The sequence below is a fragment of the Nymphalis io genome, chromosome 26, assembly GCF_905147045.1.
Source record: "Nymphalis io chromosome 26, ilAglIoxx1.1, whole genome shotgun sequence".
Lineage (NCBI taxonomy): Eukaryota > Metazoa > Arthropoda > Insecta > Lepidoptera > Nymphalidae > Nymphalis > Nymphalis io.
In genome coordinates this window covers 5,727,066-5,746,898 of record NC_065913.1, presented here as the reverse complement: position 1 = coordinate 5,746,898, position 19,833 = coordinate 5,727,066, and positions in this window count along the sequence as shown.

Sequence of the window (19,833 nt, the reverse complement as noted above, 5' to 3'; positions counted from 1 at the left end):
ATTTCTTCCACAACAGCTATAATGGAGGTAAATTACTGAGAATTAAATCTTTATAATTATCATATTGTGTTTATGAAACGAACATTTGGCTTGTCAAGGTGCACCGACAATATTGTAAGGGAAGCCGTTGGATGTGGATAGCAGGTATTGTATCTGCCATCGTAGAAATCCTTGGGAGATATGTTTTGCCTTTGTACAACAGTGTACATTTTTCGGCTGATATGATGATGATGAAATGAAATAGCAACAGCAAAAAATGTAGCACAATATGTTACCGCTGATCTTAAAAACAATTTCCCATGAAATTTCCACATAGCTTTGATTTTATTTGGAGAGATTAATTTTGTATGAAACCAGAAGTATGTACTTGTTAGATCGAGCAGTTAGACGGCATTATTCTCCTCTTAACCCTCACCGTAACACATATTTTTACATTTATACTATTTAAGCACATCTTATAAAAAAGCGTCCGCCAGCCGTCTATTTATTTCGTGCCAAGAGAAAAATGCAAATCGATTTATCTTCCTGGTTGTGAACTCCTGACCTATATAGGAAACCTTTGGCAAACTTGGCATGCCAACCTTGACACGTTGCCTTTAAATGAGACTGCGTCGAAAAATAAAGTAATTTTTATCAAATTTCGTACAGAAACTGCAGCCAACTTTGTCTACTATTATGAAAATTAAATCGTACTTTTTCAGATAAGAGCGTTATTTTTTAAATAAATGTTGAAATTAATATTTTATGTTATAGATAACCAGATTATTTGGAATAATAAATGGGTATGGGTACTTATGGCAAGCTCCCACGTGGCCGACAAGAATTTTTTAAAGATTTTAAGTTAAATTTGGGAATATGATTTCCCAAAAACATTTTGAGTTTTTCGTATTTGTAATTCAAATTAAAAGAGACTCAAAATGTACTTTAAACTAGAAGATAAGCATACGTAGTGTTATCGCTTTTTTGTGGTTAATAACCTGGAACATTGGTGATAGCTACTACGACGAATCTGCTCCGATCAAGTTTGCTGAAAAGCATTGCTTAATTTAATCTTACGTCACGTATCGTCTTTTGTCTTATGTCTGGATACAGCTGCAATCACGCGCTACTAGACAGCTTAAGATAAATAAAATTGTATAATAAAATAATTTTCTTCTTCATAAATAGAAATGAAAGTTTGTACGTTCCTAAGCTATTCATCTAATTATGATGAAACTTTGGTTAGTTGTTCTGACCAAAGTTTCATCATATTCTATTGTCCTTCAATAAACTTCATAATAATAATACTCTATAGCTTAACAACAAACTTTTTTAGTACCAAATTCTACCCGTGCGAAGCCAGGACGACTATTATTGATTAACTGTAATATAAAGACGTAGGTATATATATAACATATAATCTAGCATATTGTTCATCAAAAATAACTCTTTAATTCTCAATTAACGAGGCGAAACAGCAAAAAATAAAAAAATCGTAATATTACACGGACACAAAAGTCTGTAGAGATAAAAAAATAGAGTTATTTTATTTTATAATTCATTTCAAAATTTTTGAAACAAAATATTACAGGAAAAATTTGCAACTTTTAGAAAATATTTTGAAATCTATTACCGAGTTATAATGGAACTGCAATGTTTTTCAAAAAGACTTTAATGAAGGTTTTTTTCCCCCGTCCCATTATCATTTGGTAACTCAATTCAAACTCTAATTAAGCTGATAAATATGTAACACTCATTCTTTCTATATCTATTTTGTTTTTTGTTTGTTTTCGCTTATTTCATAGATCTTGACGACGATTCGGTCCTTGTGACCAAATTTCAATGTCCAAGCCTTCGCAACAAAGACTAATTTATGCAAGAGATATTATAGTACACTGTGTTACTTCCATCTCTCTTGAACGGAACAGCGAACTGACAAAATCTGCGGAACACCAGTGTGGAAAGTATATACAAATTGAAACAAAAAAGCTACTGATTATATCATGAGCACGTGGAATCACAACTCCGATTATCTGAACGAAAAATTAACCAATATCTGTTTGTATTGTAAAATCATACATTGGTTTGTATCTTTTGTTTCATCTAAGTCATCACTGTTCTTAATGTTTACATTAACCCTTAATGTATTGTTTACATGGGTGATAACAAACAAACAATCGTAAATCATAAGCATATAGCGGTCAGATATCAGGTACGCTAACTTAATGCCTACCTTTTCGACCCTCATCAAAAGTATTGGGCCCGGATAAGGTTCTATATTAGCAATACTATTTTATTTCTGAACATATTCATTCTTACCATAAAATGGTGAATTTGCGCTGACCTTATTCATTTTTGTCCAATTAATCTTTAATTAACGCTTCCATTAAATGATATTCCTTAGGGATTATATTCGTTAAAAGAACAAAAAAAGCGATTCATCCAATTATGATGAAACTTTGGTGAGGTGCTCTCCACATTGTCCTTCAATATAAACTTTTTTTTAGTACCAAATTATACCTGTGCGAAGCTAAAACGGGTACTAATTATTGATTAATTGTAATATATAATTATTTTTGATATCATAAAATTAGTTTATAATAAGAAGCATAGCACTATTGAAATAATATAACCAGGTGCAAATATATAGTACAGTCCGATTCTTAAAGAGTGTTCCAAGGTAGTCCGTAATTTCATTAATTACCAAATAGCTTAGTTAAAATTTATATATGTCTTTTTATATTTAAGATAATAATGATAGAGTATATGAATTATCATTATCAAACAAAAGTTATTCGAAATAAATAATAGAATTGAATTAAAAAATGCACAAACTGTATAAAACAACACAAACAGCTATACAGCTGTGGATATAAAAAAATCTTCGTAAACATTTTCGTCCACAGAATTTTGTGTATGTTTATCCCAATATGTAGTATTTATACTGGTATTTTAACTTACGCACGCAATAAAACAACTATAGCAATATAAACATATTTGTACCACGAGGCGGTTTTATTGCTTAACGATGGTATTTTTTTTTTCAGATAATCGTGGTCTATAATTTTTTGTAGAAAATACAAAGTATAAGAAATACTTTTTAATAATAAAAGCTTTTATATTGTAGAGCAGTTATTCATATATTTAGAAAATACATACACATAGGTACATGTATATAGGTAAAGGCTGACATGGGCCATAATATATAAAAGAAATTTTTGTAATATTATTATTAGCTTAATTTGTTTCTATGTTACGTTTTTTCAGTGAACAAACTACAGATATATCCAGAAATATTTAGTATCCAGAAATGAAACTGTTTTTAAAAAAACTCGAATTGTTTTTTTTTTATAATCGAACATCAAATCAAATTGATATAAATTACTCATTCCATTAGTCTTAAAAATCCAAATAAAACAATTGAACACATTCAACAGATAACAAGTCACGCCTAAATTAATTACTTTACATTTCTGTTCAACAATAAATACAACATAATGTTTTTATTTAAATTAGTGTGCGGTTTTTTTAATAATATTTATTATACTATATATATTATCTTAATTTCAACTATAAATATTTAGTTGTTACATACAGATGGGGCAACATACATTTATACATCAAGACACACACACAAATCAGACACCTCTCTTTATTTTATTTTAATTCTTAATATATTCTATCTACAATTTGAATTTAGCTAAAGTTTTAACTGCCAATAAACTCATACTATTACGTATATATATTTAGTTAAAATCTACTCTGTATTTTATGATATAAGTTAGTTTAATTGTAGTAATATACAGTAATATACGTATGTACCAATTTTGAATCTATATTTCAAACCGATTAATATTTTTTTAACAATATGACTTAAAAAAAAAGCCGATTAGTTTTTTTCATTGGTTATTTAGCGTGTTTTCATTTCCGAACCGTGTTAATTTTAACTTAACTATTTTCACTGCCAGTCAATAAATTTTATCGTATTTCGAATAAATAAACATTTCAAATTTCAATTTAAAATATGGATTCAGAAGTATCCGTATGAGTATATATCAATCAAGCATATTTTTTCCGAAATCCTTTTTGATTTATTAAATTCTCCCGAACGGAATCCTATAACCTGAATTTCCCCGACACTCAAAACAATGTATCAACTCACGAATAAACATTAATACAACGTCTATTTGAACGGACCGTAACCGGCTAACCGTTCGAAAAGTCCACCTGAGCTACAGGTTTAATTGTAAATAAACCGGTCGTTAGCTAGAAGCCGTTTTACATTTTTTATTATAAAAGTACATCAATAAAACTTTTTTTTATTTCGCAGTGGAAACCTTCAGAAAGGTACCCGGGTACCACGGGGGTGGAACCGGGTTATGTGGGATTCTTACCCACTAAAACCACTGCGATGGCCGTTCTTAGCACGGATCGGAGAGGCTGCGGGATCGTGTTGATATAACGCATCCGCGGCCTCTCCCCTGCTTTGCACCGCTCGTGGCTCGGCGGAGCTCTCATCAGGGAGCGAATCTCACCCCCCCCCCGCATTCCTCGCTAGAATCTCAATAAAACTTATTCCAACGCTTCACATCTATTAAGCTGTTAAACGTGGAAACAAAATCAAAATACTTCTTATACAAAGAGGCATGAACTAGTTTCAACCAACGTCAAAAATGAAGGAGATTCCACATTCTGCACATATATTGTTTTTATGTTTTTTTTCTGATATAACTTCTTTGTTTTTAAATCTATTTAAATTAATAGTCAATAACCCCAGTAAGAATCCCATAAATTATATTTGTAATGGATTTTATAATTTTTTGTATTGAGCGTACATTCTAGTATTAAACTAAAAATAAACCAGCCAATAGTGGTGGTAATAATACTATTTAATGGATAATAGTAACCATAGTACTATAGTATAGTAACAGCCTGTGAATGTCCCACTGTTGGGCTAAGGCCTCCTCTCCCTTTTCGAGGAGAAGGTATGGATCTTATTCCACCACGCTGCTCAACTGCCGGTTGGTGGAATACACATGTGGCAGAATTTCAGTGAAAATAGATACATTTATATATGAAAGATTTATCGTTTTACAGTGTCAATGTTTATGGCATATGATGAATAAGCATCAGGTGGCATCTTTGCCCATCCGAATATTTCATAAAAAAGATAAAGATTAAATAAATTTATATTCTACTAAAACTAGTAACTTCCCACAAATCCCTTAATTACAGTACGTATTGTACTCATCCACTACTAAATATGTAAATGAAATATAGTTTTATTACAAAACGTCACTAAGTTATAGAAAAACAAATATTAAAAGATAAATAAAATCAAAATAATAAGAATGAAGACCAAAGCTATCGTGTTAAATAGTGTCTACACAGCATCGTGATGCTGTAATACGTTGATTACGCTGCATATTCCTAAATTTAATATAATTATTTGTAGAATAATGCTTACATTTTATTAGGAAAAGTTAAAATATTAAAAGCTAAAAACGTTTTCTTTTTTCTTTTATTAGCATCTTCACAGACGCGTTATCCACCCCTTTAGTGTATTTTATCTTTAATTTATATTAATGTTATTTTAATACGCATCCATTTTATTAGCAGACAGCATCACAATCTCCGTTTCAGGATTAAAAAACTTTTGTCATCGTAGAGTCCAGATGACTACTTTGATGTCTCGGAATGCACGCTAGCTTGCTACTGTTAGTTTGATCGATCTTTAATGAAATCAAGTTAAACTTTATAAAGATGACTCTACGCTATTTCTCCATAGTCAACATAGTCAACGCACAGCTTAGTATGCATAGGTATATGCATAATAAGTGGTGAGCGCAGTTTGTCGGTAGGAGAATTTTTTATTTAACGAAAAACATATATATTTTTTTTTATTTAGTCCACAAATGACTATTTGGAAACATATGAATATTTGGAATTTTTTGTGATATTGAGTTTATATGTGATGTGTCTAAAGCAAGTCCGAGTCCTTTAGAAGAATGTTTACTGGTTCTAGTACTTCCATGTTCAAAAACATAAATATCAAACCTTTTGGAATATTTGAAAGAAAAACTTGTAAAACTCAACACACGTGACAGAAGTAAAACGTCATAAGAGGTGCACTAAATTCGACCTTAAAATTTTACTTTCATCGTTTTAAAAGAAGTTTTACTTCCAAAACATTCAAATAAAAGTCAATATGATTGGTGTATATATAGACCGTACACGATATGGATAAGAGCCCTTTTTATATTTGATCGTATTGATATTTATCGTTACGACAAAAAATTCAGATGTATAAAGGTTTATGACGTCAATTCATTTATTGTACACAAACCATCTTGCTTATGAGCAGCAAACGCATATATATAAGAAACTGTAAATGTGCTAAGACGAACTTCGAAACTCGAAATTGAGTGAATAATTAATGAAGAAAGTGTAAAAAGTTATATATGTATAAATTAAAACAATCCAAAAAAAACAAATAATGACGTAAGTATTTCCTTAAAATAAAGATATCGGAAGCATTTTTCTATCACAATTGAAATCAGGACATTACTTAGCTTTACTATTTTTTTTTTTTTTTTTTATATCGCCGGGAGGGCAAATGACTCTACTCCACCTGATGGTAAGTGGTAGTAGAGTCCAAACGCGACGACGGCCAGTACAGACGGGAAAAACGTTCTGCACTAGCCGCCTTCGCCTTGCCGGCCCGCAAGATGCCTCTTCACGCCTCGTTTGAAGGAACCCAGGTTGTAAGAGGAGGGGAATACGTGAGCTGGTAAGGAATTCCATTTTTTGGAAGTGCGACAAAGAAAGGAGTTGCCAAATTTCTTTGTTCGCGATGGAATTGATGTCACAGTTAGGCGGTGACATCGAGAACCAGCCCGCGTGGACTTAAGAAGGAAGGGGGAAGCAGGAATTAGAGAGAATAATTCCTCAGAGCACTCGCCGTGATACAGTCGATAGAAAGCGCTCAGTGCTGCTATCTCACGACGCAATTGTAAAGGTTCAAGGGTGTTTGTGACCTTTACGTCGCCAATAATGCGTACGGCACGTCGCTGCAACCGGTCCAAGGCTTCAAGTAGGTACTTAGCGGAGCCATCCCAAAGGTGCGAGCAATATTCCACGCAAGACCGTACCTGTGTTTTGTACAGCAGGCACAGTTGTTGTGGCGTGAAAAAGCGCCGCACCTTGTTCAGAACTCCGAGTTTCCGTGAAGCTGTTTTTATAACAGCCTCGATGTAATCCCTTGGACTAAGGTCGCAGCGAACGTCAATCCCCAGCATGGCGATTTTGCTTTGCATCACCAGCGGAGTACCACAGAGGGAGGGAAGAGGGGAAAATGTTGACTTTTTCGCCGTGAGAGCGCATACCTGTGTTTTCTTGGCATTAAACTCAACAAGATTATCAGAGCCCCATTTGGCGATGAGATCTAACGTCCTATCGAGTTCAATGACAAGATTCTCCCGCCTCTCCTCAGTTTCCGCCCGCCCAGCCACTGCGCGTCCGTGGTATCCACCATGCACTGTACTATCATCTGCATAGCAATGTATGTTCCCAAGGGAGAGCATATCATTGATATGCAAAAGAAAGAGTGTGGGAGATAGCACAGATCCCTGGGGGACCCCAGCATTCACTACATAGAATTGTGAAGCGCGACCATCTACTAAAACACGAAGGCTACGCTTGTGTAGGAAGCTGGCAATCCAGGTGCATAGCTGAGCAGGCAGACCATATGCCGGTAGCTTGGAGAGAAGACTTCTGTGCCAGACCCTGTCGAAAGCCTTGGAGATATCGAGGCTGACAGCCAACGATTCTCCATGCTTGTCGATAGCTTCACCCCAGAGGTGTGTTACGTACGCTAGAAGATCACCTGTGGACCGTTTTGGTCGAAAACCGTACTGTCGATCATTAATTAGACAGTGATCTTCTAGGTAATGGATCAGTTGGTTGTTTAAAATCCGTTCCATCACCTTACAAAGTACTGAGGTGATAGCTATTGGCCGATAATTTGCCGGGTCAGACCGATCCCCTTTTTTGGGAACCGCTTGCACATTAGCTCTTCTCCAAGCCTCCGGCACACTTCCCGAAGAGAGAGAAAGTTGGAACAGGCGCGTTAACACAGGAGACAGCTCCGCTGCGCACTTCTTCAGCACTATGGCTGGTATTCCATCGGGACCGCTAGCTTTCCGTACATCAAGTGATTGCAGCTCCGCACGCACATCACGTTGCCTGATTTTTATGTCAGGCATCGTATGGCCACATGCAGGTATTGTAGGTGGCAGTGCACTACAATCATCGATGACGGAATTGTCGGCAAAGAGTTTAGCCAGGAGATCAGCTTGCTCTTGCGGACTGTGAGCTAGCGATCCGTCCGGATTTCTGAGCGGTGGCAGCGAAGGTTGGCAGAAATTGTTTTGCACAGACTTGGTCAGACGCCAGAAGCTACGGGAGCCCCTAGGATGCGAAACAAGGTCATGACCAATCTGTACAATGCGCTGTGCATCCGCTCTCGTGTATGCCTTTCTACAGGACTTGGAATTTTTATTATAGTTTGCTTTCAGTGAGTCAATGTTAGATGCCCCGCTAATGCAGCCGTTGATCCACTTGCGATATGCCGCCTGCTTAGCTGATACAGCATCGGCACATTCACGAGTGAACCAACGGTTACGCGTACTCCTACTGACGAGATCTGAGCTAGGAATGTAGTATTCCATTCCCAGCATGATCTCGCCAGCAACAGCAGCGGCACTAGCTGTCGGGTCATTCCCACTGAAGCAACGTTCCTTCCAAGGGACCGACGCATAGTAATCGCGCATACCGTCCCAATCCGCCGACTTATAGTGCCAAACGCGACGTTTGCATACCGCTAGTGGCGGCAGCTTGGCCTGTGGCACTCTGGCACTAACTATTATAAGACGACCCTTCTATTAATAATAGTCAAGTTAATGTGAGAACAGCGAAAGGCGACCAGCTTTTATTTAAGAAATGTTAACCATAGCTTACATCGCCAATGCGCCACCAACCTTGGGAATTAAGATGTTGTTCCTCGTGCCTGAAATTATTATATATTCACTTACCCTTTAAACTAGAATACAACGATATTCAGTACTGCTGTTTTACGGTAGAATTCTGATGAGTGGGTGGTACCTACCCAGATGAGCTAGATAAACGACAACTTGAATTTAGTTAATTAATAGATCAGGGTGTAGTTCAAAGCAACAAATGGAAACAGTGTTTGATAAAGCTATTATTTGTGTTTATATTTGTGTTGAGATTCTATAAAATATGTGGCGTCTTTGTTATTGGGGAGATAAAGTATTTTTAAAGTCAACTTTAATATAGTTCATTCGAATTCGTTTTTATTATTATTTTATTTTTGTTGCTATTTTAAGTTTATTTTATGTATTTCTTTTACATTTATACTTATTTATTTTATGCTATGTACAGTACAGCAAGCCGAGATGGCCTAGTGGTGCGACGCGTGAATCTAAACCGATGATCGTGGGTTCAGACCCAGGCAAGCACCACTGAATTTTCATGTGCTTAATTTGTGATTATAATTCATCTCGTGCTTGACGGGAAAGGAAAAACGTGAGAAAACCTGCATGCGACTAATTTCATTAAAATTATGTCACATGTGTATTTTACCAATCCGCATTGGAGCAGCGTGGTGGAATAAGCTCTAAACCTTCTCCTCAAAAAGGGAGAGGAGGCCTTAGCCCAGCAGTGGGACATTAACAGGCTGTTTCTGTTACTGAACAGTCCACTATGAAACTTGAAATTGAACATTGAAATCGTATTATTAAAATAGTAATTTCCGAGGTGAAGAGACTAGCTGAGACTAGTGCTGTTCGCCTCGGCTAAGCTAAGCGGGTTCCTATTTCCATACAATATTATACGTGAAATTTAAATAGTCATTATTTGTTTAGTGTGTGCCAATAAAAAGTTTATTTCTTTCTTTCTATTATTGGCTCTAGAACAAATAGCAATTTTGTGGCTTTGATTATCATATGTATAACATTATTATCCAGGATGGTCTAGTGTTATAACCACACGTGAATCTTAAGCAAAGATGCGGGTTCAAACACTAAGCTTAGGAGCAAAACTTCATCTAAGTTTTCATCGTTTATCTAAAAACATAATATGCTTACCTTCATCCTTTGAATTTGTTCTTAAATCAATTATTTAAATTTCGAGAGCATTCTCGACGCTTCGAACTTAACATTAAAGTTTGGAATTTTAAAATTAGAATCAGTTGTTTTTTGGTAAGTTAATTCTGAGGATAGTAAAATCTGATTAAAATAATTTGTTAATGAAATTTCTACATTCTCGGTTCTGGGGATTTAATTTATCACCCACATATCGGTTGTGCCACGGGTCGTACAATAATTTATTACAACTAGCAATACTGTTGCTAGTTGTAACAAACAACAAACCGATTCCCATGGCGTTGTTTTACATTACTTATGGATTCCTATATTTACCAAATCGTTTTTGTGTTACGAGTAACGATTCGTTTAAGTCATTTCCTATATAGTGCTTATTATATACGACTTGGGAGCTTACTAAATGTTTTATTTATTTATTTAGGATCACCAACATAACATACAGAAATAATTACAAATTAAAAAGTTTACAAATTAATAGGTTTAAGGGTAAACTTTGCCATTTTTATTTATACAGGAGCGCTTTAGAATTACACATAGATAATTCTATCATGCGTAGGCAAAACGAATTTGTTTTATGTAACCGGAGGTTAATCGACTTATTTTTTTTTTAAATTATAATTGGGAAATATACAGAACACACCACATATATTATACAATAATTAACTCGTTCATACACCAATCAAGTTTCCACTTAAAACTAAGTCATGAATGACAGTAAACAAGCAATTTAGTAAATTATAAATAATAATTATGAAGATTCAAACAGTTAACAACCAGCAAAACAATAATATATACATATATATAATTAAAAATAAAATAAAACAATGACTAAATTGAAAAATGTATAATTTTCTTTGAAAATACATATTTTTTCCGTTATTGTTTGTTAATTTTGCGTAACTTCCTAGTTAAATGGACAGCTGAATTTGGATAGCTCCGTGTACTATAACCATTATACGTTAAATTAAGTTGTGTAGTGTGTTACAATAAAAAGTTTTTTTTTTCTTTCAAATACACAAACTGTCACCTTTGACGTCAACAGTTACTTTTTTCTCTTGATATATTTCTGATCCTTTTGAAAAATGTCAGAAAAACTGAGAACATATTTATATTGGAGTAAATTTCATTTTCGACAGGTTAGTGAACCAAATGCAAATAAACGAAACAGATTCGGACATTGGACCAGCGTTGGCCATTATCGTGTATTTCTATTTTGCGAGAAATGCCGACCAACGATTGATAGCTGTCATAAATCTTTGGACAGACGTTGGCGCCAATCTGCGAAGATATGTAGTTGATTCATGTTGTGTGTGTAAAAGAAATGTTTAAAGCACAAGCTTTATTTATTCCACATTTCATTGACAATACAACGTGGCTTGAACAAACGTTTGTGGATTAAGTTAATCCTATATTTCTGTTTAATATTTGTTAAATAAATTTTTGATGTATAAACTTTATTCATTCCAAAATTCATTGAAAAAACAACGTGTTATTTCAAACGTTCAAGGATTTCATATTTAAATATTTAATATTTATAATGTTAAATAGAATATTATGTAGAAAATAAAACTAAAAACAAATATTGTATTCATTGGTATCGTTTGGTTGTCCATTGGTAATTGGATCAGTTACAGTTACAACTATAAATATTAAAATTTATAATTCGGATAGTAAATTGAAAGAAAAATTAACTTTAATTATAGGTAACGTTTTTAAGCGTACAAAACAAAAAGAAAAAATCCTCCGCGTCTGTCTGTCTGTCTAAACGCAATAAACTCAAAAACTACAGAATTTTCATATGATTTTCACCAATAGCTGTTTTATAATTCATGAGAAAGGTTTACTTTAAAGTTTTGTTAATTAGTAATTACATGATGATGATTGTTGAAGATTTCCAAAAAATATCATGTCGACTGTGAGCATTAAAAAAACCATATTACGATATAAATTTGTATGATATATATTATTATAAATTTGTAAGTGATTGAAGTTATGTTTATTTTTAATGAATCAACAGAAGTAACGGTATCATTGTGAAACATAATCCTCGTGGCTATTGCTTTATTGTATTGAAAGTTTTAAACAATTATGTAATTTAAGAAATAGCTAGTACTACTTTTGTCTATCCGATAAGTAAATGTAATGCTTCAACATTGAAAGAGACTTTATAAGTAATTATGAATCGTAAAACGTAAACCGTTTAAAGCGTAAGCGTTTTCACTGGTGGTAGGGCTTCGTGCAAGCTCGTAGGTACCACCCACTCATCAGATATTCTACTGCTAAGCAGCAGTACTTAGTATTGTTGCGTTCCAGTTTGAAGGGTGAGTGAGCCAATGTAACTACAGGCACAAAGACATAACATCTCAGTTCCAGGGTTGGTGGAGCATTGGCGAGGTAAGGAATGGTTAGTATGTCTTACCTATTGGTGACCACTAATATCAAGTGTTACATTTGCTCGTCCGCCTGCATTAAAAAAGCCTATAAATATTACAATAAAACGCAAACTTCTTATAACGTTTTAACGTGATTATTATAGAATACAAGATTCATAGTAAATAATATACAACATCAAAATGACTATGTAATTTAACTTTTAAATTAGGTGAAGGCTATGGGACGGATATATGCATAAAAGGTCAACCTTTTCATTAAATAGAGCGTGTCGTGGGCAGCGAGCGACGAGGCGCGTCACTGTATTACGATAACAATAAGCATCTCCATTGACATGCAAAACCAATTTTGATTTTCGTCATAGTTATGCGTTGTTGGTTATAAATATCGAGATATTTCATGTTGTTTTCATTCTGGTGGTAGAGCTTTGTGTAAGCTCGTCTGGGTAGGTACCACCCACTCATCAAATAGTCTACCGCAAAACAGTAGTACTTGGTATTGTTGTGTTCCGGTTTGAAGGGTGAGTAAGCCAGTGTAATTACAGGCACAAGGGACATAACATCTTAGTTCTCAAGCTTGGTGGCGCGTTGGTGATGTAAGCAATGGTTAACATTTCTTACAATGCCAATGTCTATGGGCCTTGGCGACCACTTACCTACAGGTGGCCCATATACTCGTCCGCTTACCTATTCTATAAAAAAATCTAATCTGTTGAGACTTGTATTGTTTTTTTATTTAGTGGATACTTCAGTTTTTACGTACAGTACAGTAATATCACGGATACTTTTACTAAATGGCCCTAACACTGTGTAAACTCGTCTGGGTATTAATGTGTGGGTATTACCTACTAATCTGACGTTTTACTACAAAACAGAAGTACTTAATAATGTTGAGTTCCGGTTTGAAGGGTGAGTGAGCCAGTGTATCAGGCACTAGAGATATAACATCGTAGTTCCAAAGATTGGTGGCACATTGGCGATGTAAGCACAACGATAGTAATTATGGCTGTAACGCAGAATAATATCTAATGAGTATACTCAATTAAATGTACATGTACAAAGGCTTACACCATATAAATACATTATATTTGAATGAGAATTTCAATATGATTTGATTTACATAGATTTATTGAAATTTCTATAATATTATAAAATCCCTTTTAAATTCCAATCAGCTCGGGGTTAGTTTAAGCCCATTAAAATAAAGTGGTGAAAGTTAGAACGAGCTACGGCTCCGTATCATACGTGTTGAACTTCGACTTGATGCAATTATAACTTTGTTTGCGTATATTTAAATGTCGCTAATATAACTGTTTACTATGTATAACATTGTAATAAGATACAACATTATAAGTGGGGACTTTTTGATGTTAATAGAAGTATTTGTTATGTAATTTTTTTTTAAATTTTTTGTTACAAAATAATATATTATTTTTGAGATAGTTCAAATCGAAGCACCAATTAATTTTTATGTTCTTTTTTTTACGTAGTAGAAACCTTCAGAAAGACCTGCCTCCCATGGAGGGGGAACTGGGTTATGTGGGATTGTTAACCACCAAAACCAATGCGATGGCCGTCCTCGGCACGGATCGGAAAGGCTGCAGGATCGTGTTGATATAACGCATCCGCGGCCCTCCCGTGCTGTGCTCCGCTCGTGGCTCGGCAGAGCTCTCCACAAGGGGCGAAGGTAATCTCTCCCCCCGCAAATTTTCATGTTCTTAGTTGTTAAGAATTCATCGGCGATTATGTATCCACCATACAGGATTGGAGCAGCGTGGTGGAATAAACTCAAATATTTTCCTCATTGGAAGAGCAGGTCTTAACCCAGTAGTGGGACATTCACAGGATGCCACTTTACTTAACTATATATTTTTAAAACGACAATAGTAACGACTATAAGATAATAAGATGTAGGTATGTTTAATATTTTGATGAAATAAAAGGAGAAATATAGGTAGGTAAGGTGATAAGAAAGCCACAAGGGATCACCATCGAGGAACATTGCCACTTAACTTATTTGTCAGTCTATCTACATGAAATGAAACCAAAAATTATATCCTTCCAAATGAAACGCTCATATTATTCAAGGTGATTAGGTGATGATTGGAATCCAGTTGATATTTTTTTTTATCTCTAATTATTTCGGTTCATTCACACAAGCATAAATTTAAAACGCAAACATCCGAAAACACACGGGACGATTAAAGTCGATTTACTTTGAACTCAAATAAAGGTAATCGTTAATTAGAGTTAAACACAAATAAGTCCTTTTTGTTAAACCGAGAAGTAAATGCCATATCGTTCGTTTCATTTCATTAGACGGTAACATCAGTATCGTTAAAAAAATATCAAGTTAATCAAAATCATATTTTTTTTTATATAAGCCGGTAAAACAAATGACTCCACTCCACCTGATGGTAAGTGGTAGTGGACTTAAAATGCGAGGACGGCTAGTACAGTGGGGACGAAAGTTCTGCACTAGCCGCCCCCGCCTTGCCGGCCCGCAAGATGCCTCTTCACGCCTCGTTTCAAGGAACTAATATAAAGACTAATTTAAAGTTAGAAGTAATATAAACAAGTTATAGCTTGTGAATTCTCCATTGAACTCAATTCTTCTCTCCTTTTGTTAAGAAACGTTGGAGTTATTTCAACCATCCTTCTCGACAATGTATTGTTAGATTCAAATGGTACAACGATGGCAGATTTGACACACACCCACACCGATGAACATGAGATGAATTGAGCATATGATAATTGCTTAATTTGTGTTGTAACTAAAAATTCACGCTTTCTAACCACTGAGTTGCTCCGAAAAGTTCGGTAACATTCAATTAATCAGAGTAATGAGAAATAAAAATGCTTAGGGCAGATGATAGAAATTAATATTCATATCGAATGGCACAATCGTTGAAATTTTATTAATCGTTACTCCAATACGGTCGGTTTTAGAAGAAGCATTTTTCCAATTTTTCATCATAACGAGATTGTAATGAAACACTCGGTTATAATTAAATGAAATGTTCTATAACACAAAAAGCTTTATAAAATGTTGTTTTTTTTTTAATTAGTTTAATTTAATTGCTAGTATTATTTAAAATTCAAATTATACATACGGAGGCCAAACAATATTTACACAGCCTTGTCGTTCGTGGTTATTTGTTATTTGGATATACGTTTAATTTTGATGTTCCCGACCACTGATCTAGGACTTTACAAATTGTAATTAAATTCTACGACGACGAACTTGAAGAGATTTTACTGGTCTTATTGGGATCTTAGATACCTAGGCGGTAGATGTTATTCTGGCCTAACAGGCTCAAACGTTACTTGAAGAAACGTTGCGCTTAAAAATTGGGAAATAAAATGAACTTAATCACTTAGTAACTTTAAGTCCATTAAGTAACCCGGTACAAATTCTTATTAAATTAAGGACCTACTTATTTTAACAATTTTCAATTACGAAATGTAGTTCGATTTGTAGTGCCCCCAAATTGTGGAGACAATTAAACAGAACACTTAAGAATGCTTGGAATGCGGGGGCGTGTGGTAAGAGGCCTTAACATTAACTACGCTGGCTGCGAATAGCTTATATAGCGAATAGTATATATATATATTTAAACGTAACATATTGCGAGTTTAATATTTAGTAACCATATGAAGTCAGACCGATAAAAAGTCTATAAAAAAACAAGATATATCAGCACACTCTTAGCATCTTCATTAAAAACTTATACCATAAGTTAATAGAAGAACTAAAAGCCGTGATAGCCTAGTGGTCAAAACAATTGAAACTTAATCGAAGATTGTAGGTTCAAACCATGGCAGTCTCATTTGTCGTATGAAGATAATAAAATTGATCTTAGCTTTAATCCAGTGAGACATTAAGATTTAATATCTCTATATATTTCAAATTCAAAGATCTTAGAACTTTAACCTCATTACGTTTATCTCAATCTTTCTCATAATTTTATTCACAAATTGCTCTAAATAAAATTAATTTAGATTAATGTGTCTTAAAGACGAGAACAGTCAAATAAAACTGAAAGTATTACATATATTTTCAGGGCAAACATATTCCAAAGTATATAAAGCAAAGGAATCTCATAAGAAGAGAATTTGTCTTGTAACGCTTAGGGTAACTCTTCACGGATGTATAGCGCTATACGATGATATACATAGCTATATCTTGAGATAACTAATTAATGACATTGTTACACATTTATTAACAATAAATTAAAAATCTAACTAACACAATTTTTTATTTCAAAAATGGAACGTAGTGTATTACTTAACATGTCTTAAGCATCTGCTAATCTTAGCTTATTCTATCAGTTGCAGCAGTTGATGCAAGCTCAGTAGTGCTACTACCGTCTAGGTACTCTGGTTCCTTCTCTTACTATCTCAATTCAGTGACACTTGCCCGGGATTGAACCCGCGATCTTTGGTTAAGATTCACGAGTTCTAACCCCTAGGCCATTGTATTATATCGGTAATAATGTTATTTTGGTATTATTAAAAATACAAAATGTAATATGAGTAAAACTTTGATAGAGCTTCAATAGCTCAAAGGTATTAATGGTATTACGCAGTTCCAATATTAATCTATTGATCCTTTGTCGTACTCCTTCCCGAAAAAGCTTTGCATTTATTTATAGAAGATAACAGCAAAATTAGTTAAACATTATAAACAGATCTTTGCCATTATTTGAAATTTAAAAAAAAAAGACAAAACAGAAAGTAATAACAAAAAGATGCAAAAAAACTTAGTACATTTTAATGCAATGTATTAAGCTCAGAGGGTAAAGCAATTCAAATTTTTTCATTATTCATTAACATAACAACGAGATAGCGTGCCAGGAAAAAAATAACACGAGTTCAAGAAAACTGCGAATGTATCTGTGCCGTTGGTTTGATTAGCATTAGATTCACATTATTGGATATATTTGAATGTCCTAGTAACCCTGTAATTTCTTGTTATAACATTGATTTCGTTCGACCATGTTATGGTAACATTAAAGTTTAATCTGTATTCATTTAGGTTCCTATACGCACTTTTGAATTGTCAGTGTAAAAGTTTCGTTCGACGAACCGGTTGGCGTAGTTGGTAGATACTTGCCTTTCACGCCGAAGGTTGTGGTGTTCGATTCCCACCCAGCACAGACATTTGTGTCCATAAACATATCTGTTTGTCCTGAGTCTGGGTGTTATAATCTATATAAGTATGTATTTAAAAAAGAAAAGTAGTATATGTAGTATATCAGTTGTCTGGTTTCTATAGCTCTGTTTTATTTGGGATCAGATGGCCGTGTGTGAATAATGTCCCAGGATATTATTATTATTAATTAAGTGTATTGTTGTTACTGTTCCGACTGAGATTCTACCGAGAACAATCGGCTTGGAACTCGGTGGCTATTAACTCTACAGCTTTTGATTTTAAATAATATTCAAGTTAAAAAATCAATAAATACTTTATTCTAGTTGACTCTGGTGAAAACTTCTGAAACGCCATAATTAAATTTTCAGGTCAAAAAACTTAACAGTTTTGTTTATTGTTATCTCACATATCAATATGGTAAGAAAGTATAGTCCTGGAATGAAGAGTTCGAATCAGCAAATGCAAGAGCACCGTTTGATGGAACGATGGCCTTAAAACCTTGACGGATTTCCCTTTGTCCAGAATTGGACTGCAATTGTGGACAATTTGACCAACCATTGGACTTAAAATATTATTTACCAATGATATTATGGTTAAGAATAATTATCATATACTTTCAATGTATTATTAATTATAGTTTTCAATAATACTATCTGAAGATATAATTGATTAAAAAGGCGGGATGGCCCAGTGGTAAGTGGGTTCAAACCCGGGCAAGCACCACTGAATTTTCATGTGCTTAATTTGTGATTATAATTCATCTCGTGCTTTACGGTGAAGGAAAACATCGTGAGGAAACCTGAATGTGTCTAATTTCACTGAAATTCTGTCACATGTGAATTCTAGCAACCCGCATTGGAGCAGCGTGGTGGAATAAGCTCCAAATCTTCTCCTCAAAAAGAGAAGAGGAGGTCTTTAGCCCAGCAGTGGGACATTCACAGGCTGTTACGGAAGATATAATTATAGAACACTAATAAAATTTAGAATAGACTAGAATAGAATATGTTTTATTGTAGACCAAAAGAATTAGAGAAATATACAGTTATAAATACAAACAAAAATCTATTAATGTACAAAAGGCGGTCCTATCGCTAAATGAGTAATCTCATCTTCACAACCTTTGGGTAAAGAACATGAGATAAATAATTTAATAATATAATAAAATAATTTACACAGTGAACAATAAGCCTAATGCACTATAGCGCGAATAAGGACAAAGTCAGTAGTATTAATATAAATAGCGATGCTCTGATAAACGATTGTATTATATATAACGATAATCCTATAGAGTGGTTAGTATTTGTTTTGTCAATATGCTCAACCTAACTGTATTAATACAATTGAGTTAATTGCTAGATGCTGGTTGGCTGGTCAAATATAAAATAATTTTTATAAAGAGCTGATATCTGCGAGGAGGAAGGTTGCGATTTGAAACCTCGATAAAAATCTGTGAAATTACTCCTCCTATCTTTCTGGAGTTGAGGCGCATTTATCGTCGCAAATAAAAATATTTGATAAAAAAATATAGCAGTCTGTCACGGTGACAATATTTCATCCATACCGGTGACTGTAATTTATAGTAGCAACGAAATAAATATTCATAAAATAACAGTACCATTAAAGATTATTATGACTTATACTACCAAGTAATATTATAGTCTATCAATATTACCGTCCATGAAAAATTAATATGTTCATCTCTGTTACACATATACGTATTGAACAACTGAGAAAGGGATGCAATTATTTTTACTAGTATCATTATATATGCAAATTTTCAAAAAAAAATCATAAATGAATATTAATGAATATTCAATTATGTGTCTAATAAATTGACGTTTGTACCAATACAAGAATTGGTTGATATATAAAATGTTTCGTATTTTTTTCTAGACTGACCTAACTAATAAAAACCAGACTGTAAATTCATGATGATGATGTCCTCCTGACCTGATCGAGTCGGTTTGAACCCAGGCCCTTGGGGTCTGTGGCGTAACATATATCCACTAGACAAAAGTAAATTCATATGAATATTCCATCAAGAATTTCTACATAATTCCATTACTTTTTCTCGAATGGCCTGTAGTAAAATTCTAATATATCTCAACACTTCACGCAGTACCAG